Source organism: Chlorocebus sabaeus, chromosome 21 (assembly GCF_047675955.1).
Source record: "Chlorocebus sabaeus isolate Y175 chromosome 21, mChlSab1.0.hap1, whole genome shotgun sequence".
Classification (NCBI taxonomy): Eukaryota; Metazoa; Chordata; class Mammalia; order Primates; family Cercopithecidae; genus Chlorocebus; species Chlorocebus sabaeus.
Genome location: NC_132924.1, coordinates 112,986,549 through 112,999,016, shown reverse-complemented (window position 1 = coordinate 112,999,016; position 12,468 = coordinate 112,986,549). Strand labels below are relative to the sequence as shown.

The following is a 12,468-nucleotide window of genomic DNA, read 5'->3' as shown; positions in this document are numbered from 1 at the left end:
ATTGGAAAAATTCAATGTCCCTTCATAATAAAAACCCTAAAAAAAGAGCATAGAAGGATCATCAATCAACGTAATAAAAGCCATTTACAACAGACCCACAGTATCATACTGAATGGGGAAAAACTAAAAACCTTTCCTCCAAGATCTGGAACATGACAAGGATGCCCACTTTCACCACTGTTATTCAACATAGTACTGGAAGTCCTAGTTAGAGTAATCAGGCAAGAGAATGAAATAAAGGTATCCAGATTGGAAAGGAAGAAGTCAAATTATCTCTGTTTGCAGATGATATGATCTTATATTTAGAAAAACCTAAAGATTCCACCAAAAAGCTATTAGATCTCATAAATGAATTCAGTAAATTTGCAGGGTACAAAATCAACTTACAAAGAATTCAGTAAAGTTGCAGGGTACAAAATCAACATACAAAAATCAGTAGCATTTCTATATGCCAACAGTGAACAATCTGAAAAAGAAACCAAGAAAGCAATCTAATTTACAATAGCTACAAATAAAATGAAATACTTAGGAATTAACTTTACTGAAGGAGTAAAAGATCTCTACAATGAAAACTGTAAAACACTGACACAAGAAATTGAAGACATACAAAAAAATGGAAAGATATTCATATTCATGAATTGGAAGAATCAATATTGTTAAAATGTCCATATTACCTGAAACAATCTATAGATTCAATGCAATCTCTATCAAAAGAGTGACATTCCTCACAGAAATAGAAAAAACAATGCCAAAATACGTATGGAACCACGGAAGACCCAGAATAGCCAAAGCCATCCTGAGCAAAATGAACAGAACTGGAGGAATCACATTACTTGACTTCTAATTATATGACAGAACTATAGTAAGTAAAATAGCATGGCTCTAGCATAAAACTAGACACATAGACCAATGGAATAGAATAGAAAACCCACAAACAAATCCATACATCTACAGTGAACTCATTTTGACAAAGATGCCAAGAAGAACCATTGAGAAAAGGATAGTCTCTTCAATAAATGGTGCTGGGAAAAGTGGATATCCATATGAAGAATAATGAAACTAGACCCCTATCTCTCACCATATACAAAAACTGAATCAAAATGGATTAAAGACTTAAATATGAGTCTTCAAACTATGAAACTACTAAAAGAAAACACTTGAGAAAATATCTAGGACATTGAACTGGGCAAAGATTTCTTGAGTAATACCCCACAAGCACAGGCAACCAACACAAAAAAGGGAAAATGAGATTGCATCAAGTTAAAAAGCTTCTGCACAGCAAAGGAAACAATCAGCAAAGTGAAGAGACAAGCCACAGACTGGGAGGAGGTATTTGCAAACTACCCATCTGGCAAGGGAATAATAACCAGAATATAGACGGAGCTCAAACAACTCTACAGGAAAAAAATCTAATAATCCTATTAAAAAACGTGCAAAAGATCTGAATAGACAGTTAAAAGAAAAAAGACATACAAAAGGCAAACAGGCAAATGAAAAGGTACTCAACATCACTGGTCATCAGAGAAATGCAAATCAAAACTACAAAGAGATATCATCTCACCCCAGTTAAAATGGCTTATAGCCAAAAGGCACGCAATAACACATGCTGCCAAGGACATGGAGAAAAGGGAACCCACATACACTGTTGGTGCAAATGTAAATTAGGACAATCACTACGGAGAACAGTTTGGAGGCTCCTCAAAAATCTAAGAAAACTAAAAATAGAGCTACCATATGATCCAGCAATCCCACTGCTAGGTATATACCCCAAAGAAAGGAAATCAGTGTATCAAAGAGATATCTGCACACCCATGTTTATTGCAGCACTGTTCACAAGAGCCAAATTTGGAAGCACCTAAGTGTCCATTAACAGACAACTGCATAAAGAAAACGTGGTACATATATACAATGGGAGTACAATTCAGCCATAAAAAAGAATAAAAGCCTGTCATTTGCAACAACGTGGATAGAATTGGAGGTCATTTTGTTAAATGAAATAAGCCAGGCACGGAAGGACAAAATTGGCATGTTCTCACTTATTTGTAGGAGCTGAAAATTAAAACAATTGAACTCATAGAGATAGTAGAATGATAGTTGCCAGAGGCTGGGAAGAGTAGTGAAAGAGTGTCGGGGGAGGTGGGGATGGTTAATGGATGGAAAAAAAAATAGAAAAAATGAATAAGAGCTAGTATTTGGTGACTATAGTCAATAACAATTTATTTGTATGTTTTAAAGTAACCAAAAGATCAGCACCATAAGACAGGGCAAGAAAATAAAAGATTATAATTGGATTGTTTGTAACACAAAGAAAGGAAAAATGCTTGAGATGATGGACACCCCATTTACCCTGATGTGATTATTACACATTGCATGCGTGTATCAAAATATTTCGTATACCCCATAAATGTATACACCTACTACATACTCATAAAAATTAAAAATTAAAAACATGTAAAAAATTGACAAGCTGATTCCTGTAAACATATATATGGAACCGAAAGAACTAGAATAACCACGAGAATTTACACTGCTATCTCTCTCTCTGTCTCTCTCTCTTTGTCTCTCTGTCTCTGTCTCTCTCTCTCTCTCTCGGACAGGGTCTCACTCTGTTGCTCAAGCTGAAGTGCAGTGGCAGACTCATGGCTCGCTGCAACCTACACCTCCTGGGCTTAAGCAATTTTCTCACCTCAGCCTTCTGAGTAGCTGGGACTACAGGTGCGCGCCACCATGCCTGGCTAATTAGAACCATTTTTTTTTTTAGTAGAGACAGGTATGTTACCCAGGCTGGTCTCAAACTCCTGGCCTCAAACAATTCCCCCACCTTGGCCTCCCCAAAATTATAGGTGTTAGCCACGGTGCCTGGCCACACTGCCATCTTTCAAGATCGATGACAGAGCTATACTACCCCTAAGAGAGTGTGATATCGTGATATTGGTGCAGGGATAAACAAAAAGACCAATGAACTGGACTAGAGTCCAGAAGTAGACTCACACATACGATCTCTTGATTCATGACACAGGTGCTGTTCAATTCAGGGGGAAATGGGTGGTCTTTTCAACAATGGTACTGGGGCAATTGGATATCAATACAGAGAAAAAAAAAATGAGCCTTGATCCATACCTTACTCTATACACAAAAGTTAACTGGAGATAGATCATAGTCCCAATAGTGAAAGGCAGAACCATGATGCTTCCAAGAGAATATCTTTGTGACCTTGTATATAAGGCAAGAGTTCTTAAAGAGAATACCAAAAGCAATACCACAGAAGAAGATTTTGATAAATTGGACTTTATTAGCAAAGGATATTAAGAAATATAACACACACACCATGGACTGGGAGAAGATATTCACAACACGTTTATCTGACAAAAGACGCAGGGCAGAACACACAAAGAGCAACAAGTCAATCAGAAAAAGTCAAACACCTTAAAATAACAGTGGGGGAGGGGCAAAGACTCAACAGGCACATTGTAAAGGAGACTACTCAAATGGCCAGAGAGCAAATGAAAAAGTTCTCGGCCGGGTGTGGTGGCTCACGCCTGTCATCCCAGCACTTTGGGAGGCCGAGGCGGGCAGATCACCTGAGGTTGGGAGTTCGAGACCAACCTGACCAACATGGAGAAACTCCATCTCTACTAAAAATACAAAAATTAGCTGGGCATGGTGGTGCATGTCTGTAATCCCAGCTACTCGGGAGGCTGAGGCAGGAGAATCGCTTGAACCCAGGAGGCGGTGGTTGTGGTGAGCCGAGATTGTACCATTGCACTCCAGCCTGGGCAGCAAGAGTGAAACTCCATCTTAAAAACAAAAAAAAAGAAAAGAAAAGAAAAGAAAAAGTTCTCAACGTCGTGGTCACCAGATAAACACAAATTAAAACTGCAGTGAGATATCACTACGATCCAGCCCCTGGAATAGTTATTATGAAAAATAATGGCAAGATGAAAGTGCTGGCTAAGATTGGAACAACTAGAACTCCACTTTATGGGAGTATAAATTGGCTCAACCACTTTGGAAAACTGTTTGGCAGTATATACAAAAATCCACCACGCACCTACTCTCGTGGGTTAGCAATGCCACTCCTAAGTTTTCATAAATGCCTGTTGATATATTAACCTAACTGATAATAGCAAAAAACTGGAAACCTAAATGTTTACTGTCAGAGGAATAGATTGTGGTGTTTCTATACATTGGAATGCTACATAGCAATGAAAAATGCAAACTATGTTCACGGTCTTGCTCTGTCCCCAGGCTGCAGTGCAATGGCATGATCATAGCTCACTATAGCCTCAAATTCCTAGGATCAAGGCATTCTCTTCCCTCAGTCTCCTGAGTACCTGGGACTACAGGCACACACCACAGCGCTTGGCTAATTTTTAAATTTTTTTTTAAATAGCGACAGGGGTCTCACTTTGTTGCCTAGCCCAGTCTTGAATTCCTGGGCTCAAGCAATCTTCCTGCCTCAGCCTCCCAAGGTACGAGATTACAAGACTGAGCCACCACACCTGGCTATATTAATCTTAATACATGGTGTGGATGACTCTTACAGACATTATGTTGCCAGAACGAAAGGACACATACTTCAAGTTTACATTTACGTGAAGTTCAACAGCAGGAAAAAAGAAATCTATACAAATCGATGTCAGAGCAGTGGTTTCCTCTGGATGGTAGGGATGGGTTGACTGAGAAGAGGCATGAGGGAACCCTCTGGAGTGCTGGAAATGTTTGTATCTTGATCTGGGTGGTGGTCACATAGGGAAATACATAATAATACATTGAGCTTTACACTCAAGATTTGTGTGTGGAAGTTACTTCAATTTAAAAAATACTAAGGGATAATAATCATTTAATTTGGACAGACTTGAATGCTGGATGAACACCAACGAGATGAAAATGAACAGATTTAATTATAAGGCTTCATATTTAGGTTTAAAATTTAGTTGTTTAGTGCATGTGATGGAAGCAACCTGACCTGCAAAAAGTCACATTCAAAAGATCTGGGAACCTTCATTGAGCACTCGCTTGTCAGGCTGTATTGGGCTATCACTGTCAGGAACAGAGGAGGTCTGTCCTACTGCGCTCATGGGAGCAGTGTCCGGCCTCAGGAAGGAGTGTCCTACTGTGACGCGTAATGAAGTTAGACCTCATCAGCTAAATGATGATTTTCAGACAGTGGCCACATTTTAAGAGAGGTGTTAAGAGCTGGCAGGAATCCTTTGACCCTGTTTTAATTTGGGTTTTTAATCTCAAGCAGGTAACTGGGGTTGCCGCCCTTTGATGAGCACACGTTGTGGGTGGATTGCTGTTTCTCTCTCACATGCTCATGTTAGGCTGCCTGACTCGGGATGATCACACTGCCTTCCTCGGCATCTCTTGCAAGTGTCCTCTGAGACCAGGTTAAAAACTTCCTTTTTTAACATGGATCCCATTAGGATATCAAAGGAGACACATGTGGTCATGTGTCCTCCTTCAAAGGGTGGCCCCTTTCAGGGCCTATGGGCCCTTTGGTTCCCACCTCCTAAAAGAGGCAGGAAGGAGAAGGTGAGCAGAGAGAGTGAAATATCATTAGAGGGGTGATAACAGGTAAGAGAGGAAGGTGTGGTTGAACTTTGCCCCTTCTGCCTCTCTTCAAAGGGTAGATTAGTGCTGGCAGCCAGAGGGGGACAGAAAACCCAGCAGAGGAGCCCCTCGTTGTCTTTACTTGCTCCGCACCAAATAGCCATGCCTTGGGCATTTAGGAAGATGTGGATGAACTCCGCACAGAATGTGTCAAGACCACAGTCTCTGGCCCTCCCTGGCAATCCCACAGCAGGAGATGAATGGCTGCTATTTTCAACGATCTTGAGCTGGGTTTGCTGCACTTTATGTTTAGGGCTGTGCATGCTCAGCTCTGAGTGGTGTCTGCGATTATGCTGTGCATATGGAGTGACTACTGTGTGCCAGGTGCTGTACTGGCACTGGAACAATCAAGACAAAGAATGGAGGGTGGGAATGGGGTGGCCTATCACCAATACTTGTCCATCTTACAGCAAACACAGTCCTTTTCACATTGTTTCATCAACTCTTGGGTCATTCTCCAGCAATTAGGAAACCCTGCCCTGAGGAGCAGGTTATTGAAGAAAACCGACACCTCGGCATTCCATGGGTGCTTGAAGACAGCAGCCACTTACTGAAGTTTTCTCATGGGCCAGCCCAGTGATTCTCAATTGGCCTGGTAAAGCCACACAAGAACCACTGGCTCCTTCCAGAGTGTTGCAAACACATGGAATGCATTTCTGCTGTAACTGAGTTCATGTATTATCGGGAGAAAGGGATGAAAGGCATGACAGAATATGAAGCTATAGCCCAAAATGTTTTCTTGTGTTCTAGAACAAGCAAGAACATGGACTCAAGATCTAAATGATCTCTGGGATGCCTTGAGAGATGATCAACAGTTCTGAAACAGTTACACGGGCTGAGGGGCCAGCTGAATAGGATGAGGTGCTTCTAAGGACTCCAAGAGATAGTGTTATACCTCAGTGCTTATAATGCGAGTAGAGAGAGTCAACTTGTTTATGCCAACTGGGCTGCAAAAACATTCATATCGAAAAGAGGACCACGGTCACAAAGCCTAGGTACCACTGTTACAAACATTGTTTCTAATTCTCACACAACTAGGCACGGATGAGGACAGCCGCTGTGCAACTTGTCCCCTTCCCACCTGGAGACATGAAAGACCTGGTACTGCCCCTCATTATATTATAATCAACTGAGACTCAAGAATTCTGTCACTTGGATAAACCCAGATTCTATACTTGAGGCTATTTTCAATTTATGTCTATCGCTATCTGGCTGTACAAAGATTTGAACAAAATAGGGCTTCTATTTTGGTGGTTTGAAATAGTAAAGGTGTTCCTTTCACCAAAAATACAGTATAAAAAAACTAAAATATAAAAAAAATACCGAAAATGAAAATGGTAGTGGTCTTACTATTCTACATGTCGGTTTTCATTCATTCCCTCTGCCGGTAGAAGGTGGTCATAGAGATGATATCCTCTTCCCTCTCTCTGCAGGAGAGTGTGACTGGCCTGAGAGAATGGCCTGCAGGTGAGGTTGTGAGATGTGTCCACCACTCGACGGGTCAACTCAGGGGCATGTGGTGGCTAAAAACAAATTTGGGCTCTATCTGCCTAGTCAGCTTCAGCTACTGGAAAGGGGCCTCTTCTAATCATGGCAGTCCTGCCTGACAGAGTTCCAGCATTTTATCCACTGGGGAGGAGGAGGAAGCCAGGCGCTCAGAACTGTGCTTCTATCAGCCTGACAGCCGGCAGCGAGGGCCCCTCCTGAGCAGGGAAGGGAATCCGGGGGCTTGTTAACTCTTATCTTTGGAGGAAACTCTCCAACAGATCTCAGCAGAGTTTCTGGCCAGAAGCAGTGTTCAACGAGGACAAGGGTGTTCCTGATATCGCACTTGACATGCTTGGCTGCGAGAAGAAATTTTCCTGAGGGGGCCTAAGAGGGAGCTTGTTCCCTGTACCTGAAACTCTAAGTGGCTCTGTGGGACGCTGGTGGGACTCTGTGGCTCCCTGTGGCTGCCAACGGTCACATGAAATGGGCATCAAACAGACCTTAGGGATTAGCTAGTCTAACGTATTTTACACAGGAGGAAACTGAGAATCAGGAGGTTAAAGGATTGTCTGAAGGCCACTCAACTAATAAGAGGTAGTAAATCCGGAATCTGATTTCATTTCTTTAAACTAAAATCAAAGACATTTCACCATACTACTGGGCTATTGCTTAGAAGAGGGGAAATGGGAAGAAGAAAAGGAATGTCATAAGAAGGAGATTGGGGCAGAGAAAGACAGGGAGAATCAGGACGCAGTGACTTGACTTCCATGGAATGTTCTGGAATATATTCATTGAGAGACAAGAATTGATTTTATGGTTTATTTCTCTATTCTCATGCCTAAATTGTAGATATTAATCTCCTGGTTTACACACTTATTTCTACTTCTGCCACCACAAAAGTTAGGGCAAGATGGCATAAATACCAGAGCAAGCTTTTACTAATTTCTTTTTGTTAAAAAGAATATATAAAGATAGCTTCCTGCTGAACCAAGAGTCTAGTAAGACACAAAATATAAAATCATTTTCAACAAGGTCTTGAAATTTTAGAAAAAACTCTGCAAGGCAGAGAGAAGTACATTTGAGCATTGAGAATCAACACCACTTAATGCTATTCCTGCGTTCCCAAGGCATCACAAGACACTCAGTACTTTTAAAGATGTTAGAATTAAAACTTAGCTACCATGTTGGAAATGAAGCTCAGTGTGTTGTACTGATTAAATGTAATGCCCTGGATCTGGCTTTTCCAGGACTTAGCCATGTCCAGACATTAGAAAAGCAGGTGAAATGGGAGACCTGCAGGGAACAGGCATCCCATTGCGGCTGTCACCTGGGAATTCCAATGGGCAGCCCATCCTGCCACAGGAAGCTTCCAGTTCAGACTGGAGGGTTTCCTATGCACAGCAAAGACCTTTCGCCATACCGCTGGGCTATGGCTTAGAAGAGGGGGACATTAAAAGAAGAAAGTGGGTGTTATAAGGAGATTGGGAGAGAGAAGGAGAGGGAGGTCACATAAAACAAAAAGGCCTCAAAATAGAGAGGAGGGCAGGCAAATGAGGTTGCACACCTGTGTTTCTGGTTTCACTGCCCTCTGCAGTCTGTTTGTGCTTGCAGGAAGAACTTCTGCCTTGCTCAGAGCTGTAGACCTGTAATGTGAGTGGACCTTTCTCAAGAAGTGCACAGCTAAAAAAAGTTGGCAAGGTTTGACTGAAGCCATGAGAGCTTCCCTAGGTCATGCATGGCAACCACTCTCACAACTTAAATCGTGCTGCACATGTTTGAACATCTGAGTGTCTTCATTTACTCAATGTTTGATTTAAAAGAAAGAGAACCAGGAACTCCAGGTGAACGGTTTTCAAGAACTGTCAGTGGAGAAGTACTGGTTACAAGTGTAGGAACGAGTTCAAGGGGAGCAGTTTTATGGCAAGTCTGCCGAGGCCCCCTCTCTCCTCAATGGGTGCCAGCAGGCGGGTCCCTGTGGCCCCCACACAAGGGGGTCTGACCCACCTGTATCCCTGAACTGAGCTTTCCTTGCCAATTAGCTCTACAATGAGCCAACATGCTCTTTTCTTCCTTGAATAGGAGGCTTGTGCAGATACAGAGGACAGGAAGGTTTCCAGTAACTAATTTGCCTATAACTTTAGTTATCTTCACCAGTGCTAAGGAGTTTGTGGTTTCACAGTGACTCATCCTGCAATGTTCACAGCTGTGTGGAGAGCGAGTGAAGCAGCCCCTGAGAGGCTGAACCTGGGGCAGCCAGGGTGCTGGGTGTTGATGGTTCTGGATAAAACCGCCCACCACGTCCATTGCATGGCTTTGGATGTGCCTCTTGTGTGTCAATGGTCTGGCTCAACCTGTGCTTGGAGAGGTGACCTCTGTGTTACTCATGAGGACCTGAGGGATGGCACTCCATGCTGCCACTCCAGACCAGAACCCACATCTCCAAGGCAGTAGGCTTAGTGTTTTGACACATCCCTGACATGCCCATCTGACCAGACCAAGCTAACATGGGCCAAAGACTAGCCTACCTCTTATCACCCTTCCCACAGCTCCCGAACTCTAGGCCTTGATAGGAGGCCAAGAACAAGAAGTTCTGCCTCTGATTGTGACCATTTCTGCTGAGTCATGTGGACTCAGCTCCACTTTCCACAGATATTTGAAAAAGAGCTGCGCTATGACTTCATTAGGTACTGTACCTGACAGCAAAGAAAAGCTCACTGAAAATATCTAAATAAAAACATACAAGTCCTGATGTACCAGGATGACTGAGCTTCTATAAATGCCAAGAAGACTGATTTGGGTTTAATGATAAGCTGTGGCTGCACCATCACGGAGCAGTTTCAGGAAGCACTGAGGGCATTGATAGAGACCTACAAGGCCCATGTGGAAAATGAGCAAGATGAAGCAACATTGCACAGACTCCAGTGCCCCAAAAATGGTGAATGAGAAAGCATGACGTTAAGAACTGCTGCTCTGGATCCAACCCATAGTCTGCTCCAGCCAGTGTTCTGGAGTTTGGAAAAGAATATTTCACAGGATGATATTTGAATTCACACATTTGTTCAGTGTTGATGTATGTCAGTGAGCTCCCTGTTGTATCACCCCCACCTCCAGCGAATACGCTCTATGGATCCCTCATGGGATGCTTACAGCTCATGTCAAATTTCAGAGCTAAATCCAGTTTCCCAAATCAGAGCCCTTCTCCACCAGGCTGTCCAGGGACAAAACTCACGTAACTCAAGCCTGAATCTGTGAGCAGAGATGGGCTCTCCCTGTTGGAGAATGAGAGCATGCATTATTTAAGTTCCTTTTCACTTAATTTATCAAACTAATACGCCGAGGTATTTTCTGTATCACAAGGGACCGTTTGGTAGCAGCTTGCATGGAGTAAGCATTTAATGTTTACCGAGTGAATGTATAATAAAGCTGAATCGCTGAACGCTGAAGTAAACATGGCCTATTAGAGGGAAGGCAACGTGGTGTCAGTAAGGAGAAATCACGTCTCACTAATCTCCTTGAGTTCTTTGAGCAGATAAATAAGCATATGGATAAGAGGGAACCACAGAACCCAATTTAATTTGACTTTCAAAAACCTGTGAGAAAATCCCACTTTAAAGACTGTTTTTTAAAAAATGGAGTCACTAAGGGTTGTTTTACCATCGATATGGAATTGGCTTAAAGACCATAAGCAAAGCTACACATAAGTGGATGCATTCCCAGATGGAAAACTATAAACACTGGGGTTTCCTGGAGAGCTCATCTGCGATGGGTCTTTTTACGTGTTTGTGAATGACCAAGACGAAGAAGACTGTATTGCAACTCCAGGTTCAAGTAATGCCTCATTCTTCTGGGAGGAATGTCAAGTTGATGGAAATTCCATTTAGTTGGGACAAGAATATATTGGATGCTGAAGAGTCAATATGTGTTTATGTCATGGGGTATAAAAAAGAAGTACAAGATACAGTTCTTGGCCTTAAAGAGCTAATAATCAAGCTAGACTGAAAGCCATATCCTCCTTTACTGTAAATAGTAGAAGGCACAAAGGGATCAACTGTGACAATGAGTGATGCACGTGGTAAGTGCTACCAGAGTTCAGGGAAGGGAAAAGTGCGTGTGGATGGAGGCAGGAAAGGCTTCCTGGAGGAGGCAGAATCTGAGGAGTGTCGTGAAGAACAGCAAGAGTTTGGATGGGTGTGGAAGAGGTGGAGGGTTTTCTTGTGAGAAGCACTAATGTGTCACCTGCCAAGTACTGTGTAGAGGGAGAGGTTATATGCATGATCCCATCTGGCTTTACGACAGCCCAGTAAGGTGGACCATATCCCCCAACTCCAGGCCTTGAGAGGAGGCCAAGAATAAGAAGTTCTGCCACTGGTTGTGACCATTTCTGCTGAGTCATGTTGATTCAGCTCCACTTTCCACAGATATTTTTAAAAAGAGCTGCCCTGGCTCTTTTTTAAGTTAAGAAATGTGGCCAAGTATAGTGGCTCAGGACTATAATCCCAACACTTTGGTAGGCCAAGGTGAGAGGATCACCTGAGGCCAGGAGCTTGAGACTAGCCTTGGCGACATAGTAAGACCTCATCTCTGCCAAATATTTTTTTAAAAAATTAGCCAGGCATGGTGGCACACATATGCAGTCCCAGCTACCTAGGAGGCTGAGATGGGAGGATCACTTGGGCCCAGGAGTTTGAGGCTGCAGTGAGCTCTGATCACACCACTGCACTCCAGCCTGGGTGACAGAGCAAGACCCTGTCTCCAAAAAAAAAAGGAATGTGCTCAAGTTCACGTCATAATCAATATGAGCCCCACTGTTACACTGCCTTCAATTCTGGGGCAGTGTCAGCGTGAGCAAGGCAAAGGTTCAGGCCCCTCCAGAGCAGGTGAGGGTGAGCAGGGAGAGGCTGGAGTGACGATTTGTACTGGGGAGCAGTGAGAGACAGTGTTAAGCCATGTTACCAGGGTTGATCATTTAGCCTCTCTGAACCTTAGTTTCTTTGTCTATAAAATAGAGATGATAATTGCATCCATCTCATAAGTTCTTGTGATGACAAGGACACACTCTGGATGGCTCACCTAGTTTGGAACACAGGGAAGGAGACTCTCTCTAATTTCTTTAAGACTTAGCCCCAAACACCTCACACAATGGATCTAAGTCACAAGGGCCCTTAATTATCTGGGGAACTTGGACTTAGTCCTGAAGGCTTAATCCTGTGCTGAGTGGAAGAGGAAGAAAATTGGAACTATACTCTGGAGTTTGGGGCCCTGGACCTAGTCTGGGTGGAGGGGTGGGTGAGGGGATGGTGAAAGAAATTAGGAACGGCAGACAAATGGCTTGGAGGAGAAATTGACCAAAGTTGAGGTCAATGT

The 12,468-nt window shown here is 43.0% G+C and overlaps 1 protein-coding gene across 2 annotated transcripts in view; it reads right to left on the bottom strand.

Moving 5' to 3' along the window:
* Window positions 1-12,468, bottom strand: part of TBXAS1 (thromboxane A synthase 1) — a 191,395-nt gene that overhangs the window by 94,101 nt on the left and 84,826 nt on the right. The window lies entirely within an intron of this gene.